This window comes from Myotis myotis, unplaced genomic scaffold (assembly GCF_014108235.1).
Source record: "Myotis myotis isolate mMyoMyo1 unplaced genomic scaffold, mMyoMyo1.p scaffold_m19_p_8, whole genome shotgun sequence".
In the NCBI taxonomy this organism is placed as follows: Eukaryota; Metazoa; Chordata; class Mammalia; order Chiroptera; family Vespertilionidae; genus Myotis; species Myotis myotis.
Window position 1 is genome coordinate 64,136,840 of NW_023416390.1, and position 26,049 is coordinate 64,162,888.

Sequence of the window (26,049 nt, forward strand, 5' to 3'; positions counted from 1 at the left end):
TTCAGTGCCTTCTGGGTGCTATAGCACTCCACACTTGTTCAATTTGTGTAGCCTCGCTGAAAATTACCCTTTCTAGCAAAGGCCTCTCCTATGTAGTTCCCAAGCCAAGAAGAAAGCACCATGACAAAGAGTACCTTTCTTTAAAATGCTATTCCATTAAATGATATGTATTATCCTTCCTTTAGAAAGTTGAGCCTCTGGAGTCGCTTTGGTGGGAAAAATATCTTTTTCATCCTGTTGATTTCCACTTGCCAGGCTTGCCTACACCTAAGAATAACAGCATTGGCAACAGGAGAACATGAACCCTGAGTTGTTTCTCAGAACTGGGTGGAGTCGATGCTGAGCCAGCCATATCTCACCTGGTGCTCCTCAAAACCACATTGCAAGTCAGCTGGCTGTGAATCCAAACTATGACTGCAGAACAGGAAGAAGAACAGCAGCTATTAGAGATCAAGCAGACCCAGCCTTGTGTAGTTCTCAGTTTAAAAAGCGCCAGCCCTACCTACACAGAAACTACCTATACACTTTTAAAAGCACATGCCATTTAGCATGAAAGTGTAACGAGGCCTGCTTTTGATTTCCACCTGTGAAGATGGCATTCCTAACTTTCCCAAGTCCAAGGTCATGGTGAATCATGGTTTACCTGGAAGAGATTCTATTCCTAAGAAACAACAGCAGGGTAGTGCCTTAGAGGAAATGGTGCCAGCTTGTGGTATTTGTTTGTTCTTTGTGGACATCCAGCATCCAGAGACTCAAATTATGTGGCAGTTGTCATAAAATACAAAAGCTATTCCTTTCATTTAAACCAGTCTTTTGTGATTCCCCCCCCCTCCTTCTCCTCAATCTTTACAATCTTTTTTCTCTATGAAAGTTGTGATTCTATTCAATATATTTAATGAGGGCTTACTCTGTGCAAGGCAATATGCTCATGCTGGCATTCAAGAGAAATAAAGTATTATATAAAAAATAAGCTAGACTGTAAAAAGACATTATGTCGGTTCAAAATACAGGTATAAGTAAAAGAATAAAATTCACACTGATGGGGGAATCAGGAGAAAGGGCTTCTTTGGGGAAATTGCATTTGAACTAGGTCTTGAAGAATAAAAAGGATTGTCAGTTGAGAAATAATAGATAGAAAGACACTCCTGGCCAAGGACACGTTTGACCAAGAACAAGTCAGAATTGCTGCAAAAGTTCCTGTGATTTCACTTGAGTGGGTTACTGGGAATATGAGTTACAGGAATTCCATAGAAGCAAATTCTTCTATGAAGTTATACATAAAAGAGAAAACATGTACTTCTAATACTATTTCTTTGATCTTGTATGAAAAGACACTGCATAAATACAGAATATTGCTCCTTTTAAAGTCAGTATTTTTAAGTGGTAATATTTTTATACACTTGAAAGTAAATGTTTGCATCTTCAAGATGAAAAATTTCTAAGAAATTAAATGTGTTCTGCATGGAGAATTAAGTCAAAGAACAGCTTAGCAAGAACTAATTTAAGGGAGAGGCGCTAGATCTTCTAAATTATTTATTACAGATCTCATGGTCTTAGAAGCCAAGAACACTGTCTGTTTAACTTGGTTTGGTCTAAATATCAATATTATGCCACACTTTCAGTTGCTCAAAACTATTTTATTAGATCAGCATTAATGGACAGTTTTAAATGGCAAAAAAATATATGTTGGTCACAATTCATCCGGGGATTTAAAGTTTAATTAGGGTAGCCCCATGATTTTATAGTTCAAGCAAATGAAGCCCAGACAGTGGGTGACTGATTTGCTAAAGGTCACCCCGCTAGTTAATGGTAACCAGTTAACCTGAAAGAAACTAAATAACTTGTCCACAGTCACACAGTTGGCAACTGGTGGGGCCAGAATTACAACCCAGGATATCCCAGGTTTTTAAGTTTTATTCTACATTTCCTCTCTGCCAATGAAAAGTTAACAGAATCCTTCATGAGCAGGTAGAGTCCCTTAGATGAAAATCCATATATATAAAAAGTAGAGGGTAATAAATGCTACTATTATAAGCGCAAGTAAGTGTATACATTATCTAAATTGCTTTAATGGCAGAAAGGAACTGGTATTTCTAGATGTCTCAATGGAAACTTAAATAATGTATATATTTGCTAATTTATTATACTATTTGCTACTGGGAAAATTAGAAAACGAATGAAATGAAAATAATGCAATCTTTATTTCTCCTGCTTTATAGGTTGTAAAAATATTGAGAAGTATATTTTTTAAATGTTCACCCAAAATCCTACCACTCAAACACACTAACCATATTGTTATTTAATCATTTAGAATTCTTAAAGGCATTTGTTTTGATAATTCAAGTAAAAATCACGATTTCAAAAAAATGGCAGAGATAGAAGGATAATCTTGGGTTTATGAATTCTTACATCTATGCCTTCTTAAAGTCTATCAAAAGATGAAGATTTCACACCCAATACTTTCATTTCACCTAACAACCCATTATGTGTTAATCATTTATGCATATACCAGTCCAAAAACATAAGGACATGAAATAAGAGATAGAATCAAGTGGCAGGACCTGGATCAAAACTCGAGAATAAGCTAGAGGATCCTAGGTGACCAACACAAACCATTTTTGTGGCCTAGCAGTTACCGTGGTACAAGGAATGGCCCAATGACTTACAAATCACAACTAAATTAAAGACTTGAGTGAACCATAGGACTTCAGAAGATTAAATGGCCCCTAGGGTCTCTTCTTATTTCAAATCTCTATAAGTCTATGGGAGCTTTCAGCCCTTTCATTCAATTCAAAAACATTCAACGTATGTATTGGGAGACTCCTATGTGCCAGGCACCAAGGCAAGCATTATGGAGTCAGAAAGGAAAGAAACAGACTTGGTCCCTGACCTCATGGGGCTTATACAATAGAAAGAACTCAGCAATCTTTCCATTAACTTGGCACTTCATATTCTGATAACTATACAAAAAATAAACACCTTTGATTTCTCAGTTCTTACTATCTAAAGAAAGCATACCTTTTCCTAATACCTAATACAATAAAAAGTATTTAAACATGCTGCCTTTTATATATAGGCAATTCAGGGGGAAACACAGCACATTTTTCAACTACAGATTTGTAGAAGACATAGAAATGATAAGCAAATAAGCTTTTCTTATAGTTAGACTATATCAAATCTGAAGTTATAATACATCTTATTTTCATAGCACTTTTTCTTATAAGAGCAATACATGTTCATTGTAGAAAATTTGGAAAATACTGTAGTAAGACAAGAAAAACATTTGCAATCCCATAATACCTAGATATAGTCACTGTTAATATGTAGACATTTCTTTCTATATAGATGAACTGATAAGTAGAGATCAATTACTCATCTTTAAAATGGTATCACACTAGTGTAGAATTTTATATCCTACTCTTTCCTTAATATTGCCTTTAACTTGCAGACACACTTTTATTTAGAGAACTGAGAGAATGTTATCCAGCCATGTTGACTGCTGATGGAAAGAGAATTTAAAACCATCTCCTACAAATGTGCTTGACATTGCTTTTCCCAAGTATACTTATCTTCAATCTTCCATTTCGACTTTAATTGTCTTCCCATTTGGATTGTCTTTAAGTTATACCTGTGGTTCAACTTTACCAGCCTGGTTTTCACTTATGAATAAGAACTGCACACCTTCTGTAAACTTTTATAAAATTACATGAAAACCTTTCCCAAACGACTTCCTGGAAGAGCCTATCTGTCCACTTAGAAAGTGTCTATTTATCCCCACTCTTTGTTTCTTCTCTCTCTGCCAAACAAAAAGGTCATGAACAGGGTAAGAACTGGGATTTGAAACCTGGTCAAGCTTTTTGAAAGTTAAAAAATATCACATTTTTTTGTAGCCTCAAACATATTTCCTTCTTTAACTGTAATATATTATTCCCCTTTTCTACAAAATAAGTTGTATTTGCTGTAACCTATGTTGCTTTGAATACTGATCTCCCAACTGTCTACAGGGATGTTGATTTGGTTTGATGATTCCAGGGTCCTCCCTGAAAGGCCTACCTAACAGGAGCCCCCAAGGATGCCAGCCAATGCCCCAGAGAGCTGTCACCTACACACTAAGTATCTTCAACACACTTGGGTGATTGCCATCTAGTCTTGGTGATTTATCTGCATCTAGTCTGTTGATTAGGTCTGGAATATCCTGAGCATTTGCCATTTCTTCATCTATTACCTCCAGTGTGTTTATTGCATGAGAAAATCTGGGTGTAGAGCCATTACTCAGCAAAAACAGAAGCAGAGAACTCATTTACACTGTATATTCTTTTTACCTCTGAGTATATGTTTGGTACGATGTAAGCCAAGTGCTTATACAATTCTCATTACACAGTACTTAAGAGTTTGCTATGTATTCCTAGTACCTAGAGCAGTGGTTCTCAACCTTCCTAATGCCGTGACCCTTTAATACAGTTCCTCATGTTGTGGTGATTTCATTGTTACAAATTGAGCATAATTAAAGCATAGTGATTAAGCACAAGAACAATATGTAATTATATATGTGTTTTCCGATGGTCGTAGGTGACCCCTGTGAAAGGGTCGTTCGACCCCCAAAGGGGTCGTGACCCACAGGTTGAGAAACACTGACCTAAAGCAATGCTGGCATACAGTAGGTGCTCACTAAATATTGCTGCATGGAGAAACTGAAAATCTGCATGAGTTGTGTGCCATTATTATTCATGCTTTACACATAAGGAAACTGAAGCACAGAGAGGTTCAGTCACTTTCTGAAGTCCTGTGGTTAGTATATGTGAAGCCAGGACTTATTACTAGTAAACTCAATACCCACCTATTTTAATGCAAACAAAATTAATTCTAATCATCTTAATAAATAATATGCAATGTCAATAATAAATACTGTGAGCAATGATTTTCTAAGAAAAGATGTGCAAGAGATGAGTTTAGAACAAATACAGTACCCTCCCCCGCATCCGCAGTTTCGCTTTTCTCGGTTTCAGTTACCCATGGTCAAACACAGTTTGAAAATATTAAGTAGAAAATTCCATAAATAAATATTTCATAAGTTTTAAATTGTGCGCCATCCTGACTAGTGTGATGAAAACTCTCACAGTCCTGCTCTGTCCCTCCCGGGACATGAATCATCCCTTTGTCCAAGTGTACACACACTGTATGTACTCCTTGCCTATAGTCACTTGGTAGTTTTCTCCATTATCAGATCAGTTGACTGCTTTGATACTGCAGTACTTGTATTCAAGTAACCCTTACTTTGCATAATAGTGGCCCCAAAGCCATTCACATAACTTTTAATATAGTATTTTGTTATAGTTGTTCTATTTTATTATTAGTTATTATTGTTAATCTTTTACTATGCATATATATGTATGTGTGTGTATATATATATATATATGTGTATATATATATATATATATATATATATATATATATTTAACTTTATCACAGGAATGTATTTTAGGAAAAAACATAGTGTATATTGGGTTCAGTACTATCCGTGGTTTCAGGTATCCACTGGGGGTCCTGGAACATATACGCTGCAGATAAGGGGGAATTACTGTAATCAGACAGATACCTGTAGGCTCCTTGCCACCTATGCAAGTAAAAACATGATTGCTCTTTAATCAATGTTTTCTGTTGCATTTGTACACTAGGTAATGGGGATTTCAGGACTTGTAATAAGTGGGTATGGTGTGTGGATGTTTGTTTTTTTTCCCCAGAGCGGTTCTGGGTTTATTTAAGTAATCTGTATTGTCAATTCTTTTTAAAATAAGAATGGCCCTAATAAAATAAGCATCTGTTGGGGCTTCATTATAATTGTCAATAGAGTTTATGAGTAATCTGCTTATAAAGTGGGAGACTTACATGTTTCTCAAACTTCTCTGCCACTACTAGGCACCTGATTTCCTGAAACATTGCCATTAATACATCATTCTTTAGGGTTTTGATTACTTATATATTTAACAACTCATTGATGAAAATAATATACCCCTTTGAAAAGGGTAGTTCCTTAAAACCATTATTCGCTTTCTCCTTAAGTCTTCATTAGCTCACACCTTAGTAGGAATGGCACATAATGGTCCTAAAGCCATGGGTTAAATAGTAAAAAGAGGTGCAGAAATTAGAAATAGAAAGACACTAAAGATTGTAGCCCAGCATAAAGGAAGAAAGGGAAGGAGCGAAGAGGAAGGGAGGGAAGAAACTAAAATTGGAAAAAACTTGACTGGAACTCTGCTATTCACCTCAGAAAAGTCACTTAATCTCTGAGAGCCTCAGTTGCTCCACCTGTAAATGGGGTTGATAAAACATGATTTCTTAAGACACTTCAGTAGCAGATCTCAATGTACCATGTAAATTGTACAGCATAATGCAATCATATATAGTATGGTGTTTTGCTTGGAATTATCTGCTTGTAGTCAGCTCACTTATGCATTCTGTGAAATCAACATTCATCTTACAAAGACCGTCAACAGCTTCAAAATATGGACCTATGATTCTTACCTACCTGTCTTATCTGGAAGCATGTCCCATATGTTTAACTCAAAGAACCAATTCGCAAATTTAACAGCCTATGTGTGCATACAGGCTCAGAAAGCTTACTGTGTGCTCTACAGCCTAAAGTTCTGTAAAAATCCTGTTTAAACAAGAAAGCCTCTTTTAAGTTCTGTTTCAGTCTGATGCCTTTGGTCAAGGTGGAAACTAAAATTGAAAACAGATAGATGTTTTACATTTAAATGGGTTTAACATAAATGTGCATTAAGCCATTTCATGGACGATTGCACAAATATCTTTTGCAAACTTGGTAAACGTGAACACATATACAGTAACCATTAATGTCTTCTAGAGAAATAAGGTGCAGATCCAAAAATGTAAGCACCTACCCCGAGTCCTTTCACTCGAAAGAAAATGTAATGGCTTTAAGGGAATTGCTCTAATAATATCATGGCATCTGCAATGGCTGGCCAGAGCAGGGCAAAACCAAGCATATGTCACAGTAAGTCAATTTAACAAGAAATAAGCGTCCCCCTGGAGAATCTGAACTCCCTGGCCTCCCACAAAGAAAATTGAATTTTGGAGGTCACACCTTGGGTAGGTTACCAGAGGGAGAAGCGTAACGTTCTTTTTGTCATATGCTTACGGAGGTCAATGCTATTCTACCAACAAATCACTACCAAAGATCTGCTCCCGCCTCGACTCCCCATCCATCCACCCCCCAGCAAAAAACTGAAACAAGTCCTCGTAGTCCCCGAGGAAATGAAAAATTATTGTGGTACTTAAGATGCAAGGGACCATAGTGAATAATCATCCTCAAACATCAAGTTTTGAATCGCGAAGTGAGGAGCAGAGTGGATACTGGGGGGCGGGGAGTGGGGAGGAGAGGCGAGCTGATGAGAATGTGGTGGGAGTCAGAGCGAGTCAGAAACACCATCAGAGAGCTTTAGGCTAAAATGGACTGTTTCGCCAAATGTAAATCAACCGAATCGCTGTTAGGAAAGAGAAAAGCAAGTCCCCAAGTCAAGCCCAGGCGAAGCCCTGACTGATTGGGCGGACTGCCCCTCGCGGAGTCGCCTGGGTGGGTGGTCTAAGGTCCTAGCCATGGCTGGAGGCGCCCCAGCTCACAGCACCTTGGGCAGAGGCTCTGGGTGGGTTCAGCCAGGCCACGGCCGCCGTCCCCACACCCCTAGCCCGCCAGCCCGCCAGCAACATGTGGGGCGCTGCCACTCGGCCGCCCGGGCACTCCCGCCGGCTGGAGTTCCTGAAAGACACATGCTTGGCCCTGGAAAGCGACTGAATGACTCTGGGGGAAGATTTCTCCGGCGTTGAACTTGGTAGCTCCTGACATTTCCATCCCAGCCCCAGCACTACACACACAGGCGCGCGCACACGCCCCTTTGGACCTGCCCAGGCTGCGCGCAGTGCCGGCTGCTCCCTCCCAGGCAAACGCCGGAGCAAGAGGCAAGGCGAGGACCCCAGCTCCGTTGGTCCCAGGCGGCGATCTTAGCACCGGGCAGCTTCGGGGACTAGCCCACTCCCCCTCGGCCCCGGCTCCGCATTAGTTCGGGCCGCTGGCACCAACGCCGTGTCCTTTTGTGCTCTCCCGGGAAGCCCGCCTCTACTCACCCGGGCTGCGTGCGGATTCCGGCCGCCAGCGGCAGCCCGCTGCCCCATCCCACGATCACTGCGGCGCCCACGGAGTGTGCAATGCGGAGCCCCGCCAGCGCGCGGCCGGAGCCGGGAGTGCGGGGAGGGAGGCAGGGAGGGAGGAGGAAGGAGGGAGGGAGACCGCAGCGGGGAGGGGCGGGGGGCGGCGAGGGGCGCGCGCGCCACTCCCACCCGCGCCGGGCACTCGCTGCCGCCTCTGGCCGCTGCCGGCCAGCCCGGTCTCACGGGCCGAAGGACCAATCAGCGCGCGCGGGGGGAGCCGAGCCCTCCGCGGGGTGCGCTCATTGGCCCGGCGCGCAGGGCCCAACTCCGGGAGTGTCCGCCGGAGCCCCAAGTCTGCAAACTCCCGCCCGCGGGACCGGCCGGCCAGGCACCCGTGGGGCGCCCGCTCCGCGCTCGGGCTGGCCGGGTGAGTGAGCCGAGTCCGGCGGGCGGAACCCGGGGGACTGGAGACCTGCCCGTGCATCCCGTTCCCAGGAGCGTTCAAAGCCAACAGTGTTTGCTCAGGTTGCAGCGATTCCTTCCGGAGAGCGAGCCCTGCGCTGCTGGTCTCACCCGGACTAGCAGATGAGTGATGGAAAGCCTGGCGGTGGGAAAGGGCCCCGCCAAACCTTACTCCCCGCCGCCCCCGGGGCCGCACGAAACCCGTTGCACTGAAGATCGGCGCTGAAAAGCAAACGGAGTTCCGCACCCGGGTCAGACGTAGATCATTTTGACGTTTGCAAATGAGGACTCGTGCGGGGCGAACAATGAAGGGGAATGAGAGCGTGCGAGGCAAGTCTTCGTGAGGAAGTGGGAATCGGTGTGGGTTCTGGTGGACATAATTCTCCCACCCTCTGCCATACCCTTTCCCCAAGTAAAGCCCTCTCCTCCTCCCAGCCTCTCAGCGGCATTGATTTTTCTCTTGTTGTAAATCATGTTTGACTCTCCTGGACTTTTCAACCCAGAGCCTCAGAGGGGAAGCGGAGCATGGCCCTAAGCCACTGCCCTCTGAGCACTGCCCAGGGCTGGCGGGGTGGGGGGTGACTAGGGAAGGTCCCTGGGAAGGTCTAGAAGAAGGATTCCATGGGTCCCCTGGGAGTCAGGCACGGGAGCGGGCGGGGGGCGGGGGGGGGGGCGCCCCACCTCCACCAGGTACCTGGCCTGCAGGGCTGCCTTTGCTAGGACGGTCGCCCCAGTGGCTACAATTATCTATCTTGGAAGCTCCTCAATCTCCTCCTTGGACTTTGTATTCTTTAAGCTTCTTTTAGGGCAAGCCTCCTCTGAAACTTCCTGCCTCTGCTCTCCCCATAATCTACTCCCTCTCAACATAAAACATTACACACACACACACACACCACCACCACCACCACCACCACCACCACCTCCCTTTCCATTCTCTCTTCTTGGGAGGGCTTCGGATAGCACAGTTTTGGCTAAGAGCTCTGGACCTCAGAAAGTTTTTCTCTTACTTGGTTTATGTGCACAGGTTTACACAAGCTCAGGGTTCAAGTGGGAAAAATAATCAACACTGCTTTAGACACCCGCGGTGACCACTGTGGGGCTGTCTCCCTGCGGGGCTAGAGGAACTGAACATGAATTAATCCAACTGAACCTGGAACTCTCTCAGTGACCCTGTGTGTTAGGATCTGGTACTGAAAAGGGCAGTCCTGGGTGTCATCGCTGCCAAGGAAGAAATGTGTTCTTCTGAAGTTCTGTCTATGTACCTAGTTCACTTGATTATTTTTTTTTTACATTGGCTCAGCTCATAGTTTAGTAAAAATTTAATATTTGGCTTCAAAATGAAGTTAAGTGTATTACTGCAGTTTATCAAGCTCAGTTCCTAATGGAGATAGAATCCTTAGGATCTCTTTTTTTTAATGTATTTTTTAAATGATAGAAAGATATACACTTAAAATGTTGGCAAGTATTATCTCTGTGTGGCAGGATAATAGATGATTTTTTGTTTGTTTTCTTCTTTATTCTTTACCATATTTTCTAAAGAACATGTAACACTTATTATTCAGGAAATTTTTAAAAAATCTGTTCACTCCAAACATACAATACTCTTCAGGCATCCATCAGAAGAGCTAAAATATTAAATCCCCCTTCTCTTTTACCCTTCACATCTTATCCGTCACTATGTCCCTTGAATTCTGTCTCCTACAATAGCTTTCAGATCTCTCCCTCCTCAACATCTGTACTGTCACTGCCTCCATTTCATCATCTCACCCAGGTTTCAGCAGCAGCCTTGACTGTTCTGCTGTCTAGTCAGCCACAATGCTCTGTATCTCCTTAAGAATGACAAAGGTGATTATGGTATATATAAGCTTAAAATCTTTCAATCCCCCCAACTCCATTGCTATGAAGTTCAAACCTGGTGCCTAGTTGGCAAGGCCTTCCCTTCCCTTTCTCACCTCAGCCTTCCCTGTTGGCTCCATCCCCTACTTTCACACTTGCCTCCCCACTGCAATTTTTTGTCCTTTGCACATGTGTTATGTGACTTCACACGTCCAGGACTAAAACTGTAGAATACTGGGATGCCACCCTTTTCTTCCTCACCTGTTCCACCCCTACCAGTAATTTCTACCTCTGCTTAAGACTCACTCAAAATATCACCTTCTTAATGAAGTCTTTAAAACTGATAGGGCCAGAATTAGCAACTCCTCCTCTCTGTACTCCAGTAGCAAGCATTTCATTTATTCATCGACTATTGACCCAACTCCTATTATGTGCCAAACACAATGAAGAAAACATATCATATTTACATTCCTAAAACACAGCATGGGAGAGACAAGCATTAAATCAAATCACACAACCAAATAATTGTAAACTGAGATAAGTGTGATAAAACCACTACATATGGGAAAAGCATGGTTTACTTTGAACATAGGCCAGCCATAGTTCTTATCATATTATGTAATAATCTGTTGACTTACTTGTCCAAAGTTCTGTATTTCACCATATTTATCTGTGTACCCACATCTAAAACACAGTGCCTGGTTCATAGTAGGTGCTCAATAAAATTTTTAAAATAAGTAAATAGGTGAATAAATGAATGGTCTTTGAAATACTCATGAAGCATTTTATTTTATGTATTAACATGCTACTGTTGTAAAAAATCTAAAACAATTTAGTTCTATGTTTTAAAAATTAATATAATTAGATCCTTATCATAACTCTAATTTGGTTCTCTTGGCATAAATTATCTAATTTCTTCTTGTTTGATGTCACATTTATGAAATATAGCTAAGGTAGATTATCTACTATGTAGATAATCTATTGTTGCTAGGAGAAATTTATTCTTTTTAAAATAAATTTAGTTTTTAACATGTGAAAATCCAATTTTAAGACAGAAAGCACTGTCCATAAAAGAATATACAAAATGGACTTTATCAAAACTAAAAATGTTTACTCTGTAAACAACACTGTTAAGCAAATGAAAAGAAAAACATAGACTGGAAGATAATATTTGCAAATCATATATCTGACACGGGGCTTAAGGCCTATATGTATAAAAAACTTTCAAAGCTCAGCAATAAGAAAACAACCACAATTTTTCAATGAGCAAAAGATTTGAACATGTTACCAAAAAAGATATACAGATCACAAATAGCACAAGAAGAAATGCTCATTATCATTAATAATTAATGAAACTTGAATTAAACTACAATGAGATACACTTAATAAAATGGCTAAAAAATGATAATACCAAATACTGTTGAGAATGCAATGCAACCCGAACTCTCATACATTGCTGGTGGGAATGCAAAATGGAACAGTCACTCTAAAAATAATTTCACAGCTTCTATAAATTTCAACATATACTTAACCATATGGTCCAATATTCCCATGCCTAGATATTGACCCAAGTGAAATAAAAGGCCTATGTTCCCTCAAAAACGTTTTAACAAATATTTATAGCTACTTTATAGCTAAAATCTTGAAACAATCCAAAAATCTCTCCACTGGGGAATAAATGAACAAACTGAGTACATCCATAAAATGGAATGCTATTCAAAGATAAAAGGAATGAGATATTGATACAAACATTATGTATCTCAATGCATTATGCTAAGTGAAAGGAAACAGACTCAAAAAGCTAAATGCATACATTAGTTAAGAATGGCAGAGCATTTACTTCATGTGTACGGGTAACAATTCTATATATTTAGGACTTTACTAAACTTAAGTGTACGAAATAACCTAAAAAAATATGAACAGCAGAGCAGCAAGGTAAAATAACTTATGGATTTTCAGGATGATGGAATCACAATTTGAGGTCTGGATGACCTGTATTTGCATGAGGCAATTGTTTGAACCCTTGTCATTTCAAGTTTCCTGTCACACAGAGCTAAACTAATTTTACCTAATATAATGAATGCATGAATTAATCAATTTAATGACAATTTAACTAAATGTTCATGAAAGAAAAAGCTATGACATATCGCCAATGTCTCATACAATGCAATACACAGAGTAGGTACTCAATAAATATTAGTTAAATGAATAAATAGACGAGAATGAAGACAACGTTTGGATTTTATAGAAATGCAAGAAATTTTCCATTCCAATGAGTGCTTCCCCCTTCAAAGTAGCTACTTCGGCACATTACTTGTTTCATTCCAGTGATGCTGCTCCTATTTAAAAATATATCCTTTTTCCCCTTTTTGCTTATTAAAATACTAGAGGCCCGGTGCACGAATTCATGTACCAGTGGGGTCCCTTGGCCTGGCCTGTGGGATCAGGCCAAAACCAGCTCTCCGACATCCCCCGAGGGGTCCCAGATTGAGAGAGGGTGTAAGCCAGGCCTAGGGACCCCACAGGTGCGCAATCAGGGCTGGGGAGTGATGTGGACCTCAGCAGCAAGCTAACTTACCAATCAGAGTGTCTGCCCCCTGGTGGTCAGTGCATGTTATAGCAAGTGGTTGAGCAGCCTTAGCAGATCTTTAGCATATTAACGCTTTGATTGGTTGAACAGCCTACCAGTCGACCGGACACTTAGCATATTAGGCTTTTATTATATAGGATTATCCTTTCCTTAAGTAAAATTGTTTCCTTTAAGTAAATTATTAACTTTCTTTCTCTCAATGAGTAAACAATAAATTTAATGCCTTAGCATTTTACTCATTTTTCAACATCTCAGGTAGTATCTAATTCATCTTCTTTTCCTCTATCACAAACACCAGAAGTTTATATAACAAGCACATGGTAAAAATAAAAATTCAGATTTTGCAGAGCTTCAGAGATTTTTGGCTCAACAAAACCATCATATTTCCAGATGTATCACTAAAAGTGGTTTTCATTTATTGGGCACTGATGGTTGACATTAAGCTCTTGAAATATCATTAAAATATTTCTGCTCTAACTAGTTTGCACAGTCAAGTGACTTTTAAAAAATCATTTACAGCTAAGCTGCTGTTATGAAATTTATTATAAGAACTCAATTTTCCCTACCGGTTTTTCTACTAGAAGACAGTAATTCTGGCTGCCAGTAGAGACCCCTCACTTGTGTTAAGACAGCTTTAGACCTTGTTTCTATCAGGGAGCATTTTTTGCATAAACTCAGATATCATCCTGCTGGGAATTGACACTGTAATCTATATATATAAAAGGCTAATATGTTAAGTGTCTGACTGTCTGACCGGTTGCTATGATGCACACTGACCACCAGGGGGAAGACTCTCAATGCAGGAGCTGCCATGATGCACACTGGTCATTTACAGAAAAATGGCACCGCGGGCCTGGCGCCCACAAAGCAACACTTGGCTTCCCCCAAGTGGGACACAGGCCCTGACACCATCCCAGAGCGACAGCCCACCAAATCGCAGCCAAAGCTGCCAAGACCCCATGGCACAAAATGTGGCCCACTGCCCAGCCCAGCCCAGAAATGGTGGCTGTGGGCGCTGGGTAATGACAACACATAGCAACACCCAGCTTCTTCTCCATAAGGACGGCTAGCCTTCTTGCAGTTTCTTCAGCCCAAGAACATGACTTGCTTTATAGCCAAGTACAAATATTTCACACTTTAACCAAATGTCTGTGAAGTGTTTTTCTGTGCCTCATCTCACTTGATCCTCATAGAAGTCCTTAAGTAGGTAGATAGGAGACTTGGTGGAATTCTTTTTTTTTTTTTTTTTTTTTTCATTAGCCGGAAAATGGAGATTTAGAAAGCTTAGAAACTTGACCCAACTGAAAAGAAGAAATAGTGGACCTTGAAAATGACTTCAGGTTTGCTCACTGTACAGAATATAGTCAAACACTACTGCAGTTAAATATTTTACCCTTTGTTCTCTCTGCATGATCTACAATAATAATCTGCTTTGTGTTGATATTTACTCCTGTGTTGCTGACAATTACCTGAAAGAGAAGTTGGGGTGCTTCACTGGGCTGGAAAAAAGTTTAGCTAAATCAGAAAGCAGGTCTAATTAAGCAAGTTTATCTTTATATATATATATATAAAGCTCTCGCTGGCACCAATTGCACACATGTGTTTCAATATGGCATTGTTGATCATGAATTTGGTTGACACTTCTATTATAGAAAAAGGCCGAATAGCGATATTAAAATGTTTCCTCTAATTAATTTCTTTTCAATGTGCACAAATCCGTGCACCGGGCCACTAGTTCTTCACATAAGTAAAGTTCTCTCCTAATGACCATCAGACAATGAAAATGTTGGAAGTGAAAGAGAGGAAGTCGAGGGATATGTGCAGATATATGAAACCTAAATAGGATATTGTAAAGAATAAATCCAATAGTTTTATTTCCTTCTATGACTGTACCTGAGATAAACAAGTACCAGTTAAATTTTTGCTTCTGATCTCATGTCTGTACTCAGCCAAGAAAGGTGAAATGGATAAGATCTTAGGAGGTCGGATTTCCATCATCTCATCCCCACTGCTGATGCCTATAATTCCACAATTAGAACAAATTTCCTTAGCCAGGTTGCAAAGAGGGTTTTTCTCAAGTTGAGTGCTAATCAAAACAGGTAATCCTGCCTGGAACACTGCTGGCAAGAATCATCAGGCCTATCTGATGGATTGATTAATAAACTTTAGTGAAGGAGAGCAATCACAATTTTAAGTTTAGACATGTGCAGATTGAGAAGGTTGTAGAACATCCAGACAAGGTTACCCAGTGGGTAGTTGGTTATGTGGATCCAAAACTCAACAGAGATATAAATGTTTAAGACTTAATACAGCCCAGCCAGCATGGGTCAGTGGTTGAGCATCTATGTATGAACCAGGAAGTCATGGTTTGATTCCTGGTTAGGGCACATGCCCAGGTTGTGGGCTAAATCCCATGTTGGGCATGCAGGAGGCAGCCAATCAATGATTCTCTCTCATCATTGATGTTTCTATCTCTCTATCCCTCTCCCTTCCTCTCTGAAATCAATAAAAATATATTTAAAGAAAAAAAGACAAGTATAAAAGTTAAACTTTCACCACTCTCCTCTTGTGCCCATAGCAGACATTGTGAATGGTCATGTGTTTGTTTTTTTCTGAGCCCTGACTTGGCCTCAGCGCCCTTCTAAATTCACTTCTCCTACAGCTACCAACCAGCAGACAGCAGACAGTTGTTGAAAGAAAAGATGAAAAACAATTTCATCACAAATTGTAGGATTAATCCAGATTTAGCACTCTGTGGGGCGGTATAACAGGACAGTAGCTAAGGAATGCTTTATGCTAGCAAGAATGTTATTCAAGTTTTAAGTTTCTACTAAGATTCTGCCCAGGAGGTGCTGTCTGTGTTACCATAGAACAGATAAATTTATCTGTGCTTGATCTTCAGGTTTTTCTGGTGGTCTTATGAAGAGTCAACTGTGAATAGTCCATTCCTAGTTCTACATGTGGATGTTGTCATAGCTATCTGTCTTCCCCTTTTTCCCAATGAGAAATCACTTTCAACAAGAAAACAGGGTTTTCCAATAAAATTGTACAATTCTTCAGCAGTACATCTCTGGCCAGTGTCCTCTGTGCAGGGCCTGGCTGTCCCACCTTGGGAGAGCCTTGATTGTCACAGGGTCCAGAGCCTAGTGGCCAGGATCCAGCAGCCAGTCCTTCCTCTTCAGTGGAAGGCATAAGTCACAATCTTGCCAATCTAACACAAACGTGCTCCTTTGCCAACATTCTCCATGTCTGATAGATTGAGCAAATGTAGAGGTGTCATGGGACTGACACTGTAACGGTACATGGAATAATCAAATATGGAAGTGTGAAAGTTCCCTGGAATTCTATGTTAAAAGAATAGCAATGAGTTTTGCTGACAGAGCAAATTCATTCATTTACTAAATACCCCTTGAACAAATGGTACATACTAGAAGCTTGAAAGACAATGATGTGCAAAACAAAAATATAGCTGATGCCATGTCTCATTGAGCTTTCAGTCTAGTGAGGGACAAAATCATTGATCAATAACCTAACAAGTAAATATGAAACATGACAGTGTTAGCAGGGGAATCTGGGAGGTTTCAGAAGGAATGCTTGAGGGATTAAACAACAAACTCACTTTATGATATAATATGCCCTTGCAGAAGGTATCCATAAAAAGACATTAGAAAATGCATCAAAAAGTAATAGTAGCCCTGGCTGGTATTTTTTAATGGTTAGAGCCTCAGCACGAGCACTGAAAGGTCACAGATTCGATTCCCAGTCAAGGGCATGTCCCTAGATTGCAGGTTTGATTCCCGGCCCAGTCTGAGCACATGTGGGAGGCAAGCAACCCATCTATGTGTCTCTCTCGCATTGATGTGTTGATGCTTCTCTCTTTCTCCCCCTCCTCTTGCTTTTTCCCTCCTCCCTCTCTTCTTCCCTCCCCTACACTCTCTAAAAAATCTGTGGAAAAAATAATTAAATAAAAATCAGTGGGAAAAATATCCTCCAGTGAGGATTAACAACAACAACAAAAAAAGCAAGTCAGTACAATTCTGCAAGGTGTAGTGACCTTTTCTCAGAAATTGTACATTCTTAGAATCAGAATTTAGGCCAAGTTTTACCTAAATCTGAGGTTGGTAGGAGCCAAGAAACCTGTGGTTGAACGTGTTTTTAAAAATATAGTTTGGGAGGAATATAGAGAAAAACAAACTGAAACTGGGCTTACTTCATCAATTTGCCCAAGTCACCCAAAGGATTAAAAAAATTATTTTCACAAGCCCAAATGAAAACCCTAATGACCTTGAAATGAAGCAACTTAAAAGAAAGAACAAAAATAATTCACATTCCAAGGAGATACTAAAAAATATTAATGTGACAGATGGATGAAGAAACCATGACAAGGCCTAGAAAAATCCAGAAAATAAACGTAAATTCCTGGAAAGATGTCAAGTTAGCTATGCTATCTTAAAAGCACTTCAAATAAATCATTGTACAGAGACCCAAGACTGGGTACAGAGGCCAATGGAGGCAACTAGCCGATATTAAATATTACAGGTTTTCTTAAAAAACACACACACAACAGGAACCCAACTTTAATGAATACTTTCACGTTTAAATACTTGTCAAAGTTAGAGAATGTTATTCAAATTATTATCTTCTTTTATTTTTAATTTTTAAAATTGATTTTTTTAGAGAAGAAGGGAGAGAGAGAAACATTGGTTACCTCCCACATGCATCCTGACACCACCAACCAGGGATTGAACCTGCAACCCAGGCCCATGCCCTGACAGGAATCAAACCTGCAACCCAAAAAGCAAACTCTGTTACGCTGAAATCAAGGGGCTCAGTGAGAATCCTATTCTAAAGCCGAGGTCTCAGCCCTTTTTCCCACTTCCATATCATAAGCCTAGTAGACATGTTACCTCACATTGGTTTGCTCAGGCTTCCATAATGAAATACTCCAAATTCCTTGGCTTAAAACAATAGAAACTTACTTTCTCACAGAAGGTAGAAGTCCAAAATCAAGGCCTCCTCAGGGAGGAGAGTCTATTCCACATCTCCCGTCTCCCTCCTGGTTTCTGGTGATTGCCAGCAAACCTGGCCGTTCCTGGGCTTGTCGATGGCTTCCTCCGGGTATCTTCTGTCTCCTGTTTTCTCTTCTTGGAAAGACAGGACACCCGTCACTGGATTAGGGCCCATCCTGATCCAGTATGGCCTCATTATAACTAATTGTAAAGACCTTAACTCCAAATAAGGCCACATGCTGGGGTCTCAGGAAACAGAACTTCTTATGTTTTCAACCCATAACACTCCCTGTACTAGAAGGTGGGGTGGTGGCTTCACTGAATTCTAGGCCCCTCCCAAGTCGGGCAGCCCTGGCCCTGACTTTCAAGTTTTCCACTTTTAGAATAGAAATCTCCTGGCAAACATATTCAACAGCACTCTTTTCTATAACTATTTTTGCACACATTACTATATTTCATCTTTGAGTATGCACTTGAAAAAAACATTTCCTAGTGTTCCACCCCCAACTCACACAAGTCGTTAAAATGTGCCAATCGGGTTTTAAGTCCATTTTACAGGGATTTAGGAATGTAGTCACTTTCTAGTTTGTTTTTATAAGCCCAAGATGAAACTTGAAAGGAAACCTAGAGTCTAAAGATAACATTTCAATTACTTAGCAAATTACCTTTTTTTGGTAAAGTATCCTTCATTTTCTCACACAAATGGACACACTTGTCTTATCATGGATTTCTTTCAAGATAGTCTTTGCCACGCTAGGCTAGGCATTTCATGTGTGTTCATGAATACGTGGTGGCAGTATTGGCCTCACACAGATTTCACATCTCTCTCTCCATTTTATAATTAAAATGCAAGTACCATTGGGTGGATAGAGTTCTGAGTAAATAGCCTTTCGACCATGAGCCAAGTTTCTCTACTATTGCTTTGTGAGTGAGTCCTGTGTCTTTTGAGAAGTATTAGGCGACTAAAATGCTTGGCTATATTTCTTCTACAGATGTCACATCTTGTCACCAGCCACCTCCACCTCAGTGAGAACACCCTGCAGGCATTGGTTCCCTTTGAGCAAATGCCACTCTCCAAAGAGCCTTTCTGCAGGATCAAACATGCTTCGCACAAAGTCCATTCCTGATTCAGTGAGGGGGCACAAAAAACATTCTTCTCTGAGGTAAATAAATGATCTAAGGTATAAAGAATACAAAGTTTTGCATTTTCCCCACTGGCTGCCTCTTATCAAAGCGAAGATTCTTATTGCTGAATCATTAAGAACCAATGGTGTGCATTAGTTAATTTACTGAAGTGAAGACAAAAAAGGGAGAAATAATAAGTGTTTTGGTCGACAGATATAGGAGCCTTTCCACGCAAGGAAGTGAAAAAGCCTGGAGAAAGATGTAATTGTCTGTACTTCTGCACTCTCTGCCTGGGGCAGTGAGCCCCTGCCTTTGAACAAGGTCAGGTGCATTGTGCCTGCCCACTGTTTGAAGAACACTGAAAGATTCCTGGAGGGCGTGTATCCCCAGTAACAAATGGGTCTGTGGGGGAGGAGAAGGGACCCCACACAGGCTGCCTCTTTGACTCCCAAAACTAGAGACCCTGCAGGCTCTTAACTAGCTGGGCTGGGTTAACACCTGCTCAAAGAAAGAATGTACTGGCTGTCTGGTCACAGGTAGCTGACTTCCTGATGGGCAGGCCCTTCCATGGGGAATTTCTCTCTCAGATCACTGGGAAATGGATAGTAGACAACTGTACAATATTTTTCAAGTTGAAAGATCAGTAGGCACAAATACTCAAAGCACATAGCAGAAAAAGAAAAGGGCCCCAAAAAATGTCAAATATGTACATATTTTTAAATTGTATATAGCTGTCCATTTTCATATTTCAACATTATATTTTGGTATATACATATTTTTACAAATATTTTTATTAATATTAATAGGACACTTGATGGAGGAATCAAGGAAATTTGAGATGGGGGAGTAAATTTCCTAGTTATTGAGGCTTTTGGTGTTTGGCTACCAGAGAATGTGTCATTTGGGGAATACTTGAATGATACGCCACGATCCCTGCTTTTAAGCAGTTAGCAGATTACCTTGGAAAACATATACACATAACATTTCCAACAAATCAATAAGTACCAACTTGTAAAACATACCACAGTGTTAATAGGAGACATAAATGCTCAGGCTCTGTCAGGTGGAGGAACAATGAAAATCAATCATGGTAGAGGATGTAGATCTTACTCCTGAGACTGGGGGTTGGAAAGAATGTCATTTGTTTACCATTTCAAATGAATTCAGACTTTTATAATGATCAAAAGGCTGTGAGTTCACCTTTCTGCTCTGAACACATAGCAGGGACAGATGAAATATTTAAAAGGCAGGAAGAGAGAGGGAGGGAGGGAGGGAGGGACTGGGAGAGAGGAAGAAAGAAATGAAGGAAAGAAAACCAAGAAGATGCAACCAGGCTCTGGTACAAGATAAAATCTCTATGGACCAGATACAAAAGGAAGATGTAAACTGTGAGTTGTCTGGGCCTGGATGTAGGCACTGGTGATTGGGAGCTTGGTCCCAGCGGAACAAGGAGTTCTAAATGTGAATGAGACTTGGAGCAGAGCCAGGCTTCCTGTTTGATGCCAGAGGCAGACAGGGTTCTCCGCTCTACAGGGGCTAGGACTTCAGATGAAGCTGTGAACCTCAGAAGACAATGGAAAAAGCCTAAATGCTACAGGAACTGAGCCAACTGGCTCTGTAAAAGGACCTACTGTACCTTTCAATGGCCCCTAGAGACAGTACATCCCAGCTGAATTGTAAAACCCTGTTCTGGTTTAAGAGTAGAAGAGCTGGGTTAGGTAGAGACAACCACCAAACTGTGAGGGAGGGAAATGCTTGGAGTGGATACTAGAAATGAGTCTGCAAACCAAAATTCCAAAGCATAGGAAGAAGGACTAATTTCTGGAAGGACAGCCAAGAAACAAAAGATTGAAAGAATAATTCGCTCCAAATGAAACTCATTTTAGAGAACAGTTCGAAAAGATGCCAGCATAAATTTGTTGAGGTTGTTCAAAGAGAAACATTGAGACATTTATGATTAAGGAAGTAAGTTAGGGAACAGAAATAGGCAGAAATGAAATGAAAATGAAACAAATTAAACCACTTCCTGTGTTCCCATGTTGCTAGAAGGGCTGGGAATCCAACCTCAGTCATACTCAACTCCCTCACCTACTAAGGAAGCAACCAAAAATCTCTGAGGCTTCTATAACATACGATGAATGAAAGATCTCTATCATTAGTCCATCCTGCTCACTGCTAATATCCTCAGTGTCCAGGTCCTGCAATCTCCCAGGATGACCTGGTTAGTTGAGTCACAGGAGGTAGGGATCACCCTGAAGCTGAGGACCCTCCTGTCAAAGGCTGAGCCTTCCTAGCTTGCATCTCCTCAGAAGTCATGTCATTAAACGGTATGACACTGGTTTTGCCGCTCTCCGAACAATCGTATCACTTCTGTGTTTTAAAGGTGCTTAGGCTCTACCCAGAAATTGTGATTCCCTAGATCTGGGTCAGCACTTAGAAATTAGTGTTTCTAATAAGCTCCTTGGTGGTTCCTGTGCTGCAGCCCCAGCATTTGGTATGACGTGATATTGTTTACAGCCCTCATTTTTCTAATTATGAAACCAGGCAGGTCTAGGGAACAATGCTTCCCCAGGTCACACAGCTAACTGTTACCAGGATAAAACACAATCCTTTCCTTAGCTTGTTTTGAGTTTAATTCCATCTTCCTTTTCTAGTTTCTTAGGTAGAAGCTGAAGTCATTTGTTTGAGATCTTTCTTCTATTCTTCTGTAGGGGTTTAGTGCTATACATTTCTTCTAATATGCTGTGTTTTCATTTCATTCAGGTAAAAACACGTTCTTCTTTCTCTTTGGAATTCTTCTTTGGCCCATGGGTAATGTAGAAGTATGTTATTTATTTTCCAAATATTTGGAAATTGTCCAAACATCACCCTGTTATTGATTTTTATTTTAATTCCTTTGTGGTCAGAATCCTTTTTAATTTATTGAGATTTGTTTTATTGCCCAGAATATGGTCTCTCTTGGCAAATGTTCTGGGTGCCCTTGAGAAGAATGTGTATTCTGCAATGGATGGATGGAATGTTCTATAAGTGTCCATCAGGTCAAGTGCGTTTGATGTGGTAGTAAAGTCTTCTTGTTGATTTTCTGCCCACTTGATCTATCAATTATTGAAAGAAGGGTGGTGAAATCTGCAACCATAATTGTGGGTTTGTCTATTTCTTCTTATAGTTCTATCTGTTTTGGCTTCATATATTTTGAAGGAAGTTCTGTTATTAGGTGTATAAATGTTTAGGATTGATATATTCTCTTGTTGAATTGACCCTTTTATCATTAAGGAATGGACTTTTAAAAATCCTTGGTAATATTCTTTGTTGTGATACTTATTTTGTCTAATATTAATACAGCTTGACCAGCTTTCTTTTTTAAATTTGTTATTGACTTTTAGAGAGAGAGGGAAAGAAAGGTATAAAGAGTTAGAAACATCAATGAGAGAGGAACATCATCCATCAGCTGCCTCCTGCATGCCCCCTACTGGGAATTGAGCCCACAGCCCAGGCATGTGCCCTGATTGGGAATTGAACCAGTAACCTCTTGGCTCATGGGTTGACACTAAACTGCTGAACCAGAATGGTTGGGCAGATCAGCTTTCACATACATTAGACTGTTTGAAGTTTTTCCATAACCCTCTGAAGCTTTATTCATTACTTTCTTTTTTCTCCTCTATGTTTCAGTTAGAATAGTTTCTATTCCTATGTCTTCAGATTCATCAATCTTTTCTTCTGTAATGTCCAATCTGCCATCAGTTCTACCCCGTGTATTTCTCACCTCAGACATTCTAGTTTTCATCAATAGAAATTCAATTTGCATATTTTTCATATTTTCCATTTCTCTACTAACAATATTTAGTCTTTCCTCTACAATTTTGAATATGTGGATTAAAGCTATAATAGCTGATTAATGTCTTTGTCTATAAATTCTAAATTGTGTGTCAGTTTGGGGTTGTTTTGATTATTTTTTCCCCTTCTCATTATCCCTCTTTGAATGCCTGGTAATTTTTGAATGGGTACCAGAATTGGAAATTTTATTTTGATTGGTGTTGGATATTATTTTTTAAAGAATAGTGTATTGATTTTTAGAGAGAAAGGAAAAGAGAGGGAGAGAGAGAGAGAGAGAGAGAGAGAGAGAGAGAGAGAGAGACATGGATGAGAGAGTGAAAGATTGATATGATCAGCTGCCTCCTCCATACCCCCTACTGGAGATTGAATCCAAAACCTGGGCACCTGCCCTTGACCGAAAATTGAACTCTCAACCTCCTGGTGGGCAGGACAATGACTAACCAACTGAGTCACACCAGCAGGGATATTTTTTTTTTTTAAATAAAAGTTCTTTAACTTTGCTCTGGGGCACAGTTAAGTTGCCTGGTACAGTTTGATCCTATCAGGTTTTGCTTTTAAGCTTTTTCAGGTGAGACCACAGTGGAGTTTAATGGAGGGCCAACTTTCCCATGACTGAGGCAACACCCTTCTGAATACCTGATTCTTCAGAATTATGAGGTCTGACTGCTGAGAAGAGGCACTATTCCCAGCACTTTATGATCCTTATTGATCATTCATTCTAATACTTCCAGATGGTTCTTTTCTCAGCCTCAAGTAGTTTTCTCACATGCATGCACCGATTACTACTAAGCTGAATACTGGAGGGAAACTTCTCAGGTCTCCAGTTTACTCTGCAGCTGTTTCCTCTCCAGTCTGCTGGCCTCAACTCAGAGAGACTACGAGGCTCTGCCAGGGTTCGCCCTCCCGGTTCCACATCTGAAAACACTTTCTAGGCTATAACCTGGGACAACGGTAGGGCTAACCTCATTTATATCATCTCTCTCAGATATCACTGGCCTTCATTCCCTGATGTTCAATGTCTTGAAAATGTCAGCTTCCTATAATTTGTTTATATATTCAGTTGTTTCAGGTGGGAAGATAAATCTGCTTCTTGTTATTCCATCTTGACTAGAAACAGAAGTCTTCTCAAATACATCTTTAAAATAAAAGTGGAATATATATAAAGAAAAGTATCACAACCTTTTTTGGCTTACTAGCATGTAATTATGGCCAAAAAAAAAAATCATGAAATGATTTGGAATGACTGAAGTTTAGAAAATATCTATCCATTACAAATCATTCACCTCACAACAGAAGAAACTGGGGACTTAACTGCAAGGGATGCAGTGAAGCTCATATAATTCCTTTGTGTGAGAAATAAAACACAATTCGTTTTCCCTGGCACATGTCCAGTATTCTTGCCAGTATTTCACTGTTTCAAGCTACCTCAAACCTGCCAATTAAAAGGAACAATTTCAGCTCTGGCCAGTATTCTCAGTGGTTAGAGTGATGGCCATGCACCAAAGAGTCCTGGGTTCAATTCCTGGTCAAGGGCATGTACCTGGGTTGCAGGTTTGATCCTTGGCCAGTCAGGAGACAACCAGTCAATGTCACTCTCTCACATCATTTTCTCTCTCTCTCTCTCTCTCTCTCTCTCTCTCTCTCTCTCTCCCTCTCCCTTTCCCTCTCCCCTCTCTTCCTTTCACTCTCTCTGAAAAGAAAAAAATATCCTTGGGTTAGGATTAAAAAAATGATAAAAATAAAAGGAGAAATTTCATATTCTTATAAAATATACCTCATCAAATAAGAATGCCTTTGCATTTGAAGCCATAAAAAAGTCACTGGTTTGATTTATTTGTACCATTATAAAAAGCTTTTTAACCATTTTATAGATATTTTAGGACGAAATTGCTTACATTCCTTCCACTAGGATGAAATACGTTTGTAGTTCATCTGGAAAGGAACAGGTTGTATCGTGTTTGGTGATAGACTCCGACACTGGCTTAAGGTCACCCCCCGCTGTTTTTATGAGGAGCGGGAGGACAAGTCAGCTGGCACAGGAAGCACACTCTGATCGCTCGTTCTTCACCTTCACTCCATTAGGCACAGAGGTACAATCACCTGGGGCCTCAAGATTTCCCAGACATATTTCCCTGTGGAAATACGTGAGATACGGAAAAAGGAATTGATTGGTTCCAGCTATTAACAATATAATCACAAAATTAAAACTAATATTTTTAAAATGCTACATGGGAACCTGTGACTCCAACTCAACTCATATCTCTGCATGCATTTAATTAAATGTGGGTTGTCAGCTCACTTTAATACGATTGATATGATATGAGTGGAAAGTCCGCAAGAGTCCTCAGGTCCACTACTTCTCTGTAGTCAGTGTTGACAGTCACCGTGGCTTAGAAATACTGATGAATTCCACTAAACACATGTTTAGTTAGGTTTTCTTTTTCCATTTTACCAAATGGGATTGTGGCTTACGCAATCCCTACATGGCTTGCATTTATGTTTGTTAAATTTGCTTTGCCTCCCCTGGTCAGTGTGGCTCACTTGGGTTGAGTGTCCTCCATGTACTGAGAGTTCACGGGTTCAAATTCCTGGTCAGGGCACATACCTAGGTTGGGGGTTTGGTCCCTAGTTGGGTGATGTGTGAGAGGCAACCACAGTAGATGTTTCTCTCTCACATCGATGTTTCCCTCTCTCTCCCCCTTCCTCTCTCTAAAATCCATAAATATGTTCTTGGGTGAGGATTAAAAACAAAAACCAATTTGTCTGTTAAGCCACTTCTCAAGATCAGAGAAATCTACATCCCAACAGAAGTAAGTCTTTTTGCAGTGATCTTCTGTTGAAGACTTGTTAACAGATTTGAACTCCCACGACTTCTGGAATGCAACAGCATTTATGTTTCACAATTTTTTGAAATAAAATGAAATTTTCTTCTAACACTCCTTCACGAGGTTGATGAGAAGTTTGATTATCAGGGCTTCATCACAACCCTTGGATATTACCAGAACCCCAAGCAACACATTAAAAATA

The 26,049-nt window shown here is 40.5% G+C and overlaps 1 protein-coding gene across 4 annotated transcripts in view; it reads right to left on the reverse strand.

The window, feature by feature from the left end:
* The window catches only part of LYPD6 (LY6/PLAUR domain containing 6), a 193,427-nt gene that overhangs the window by 111,449 nt on the left and 55,929 nt on the right, over window positions 1-26,049 (reverse strand). The window contains exon 1 of one of the 4 annotated variants that reach the window (XM_036320154.1): window positions 8,143-8,301. The exons of 1 other annotated variant lie outside the window; for it this stretch is intronic. The gene's annotated coding sequence lies outside the window, so the exon portion shown is untranslated. Of the gene's footprint in view, window positions 1-8,142; window positions 8,318-26,049 lie in introns of those variants that run through there. 2 more of the 4 variants (XM_036320151.1, XM_036320153.1) reach the window with 2 other exon arrangements.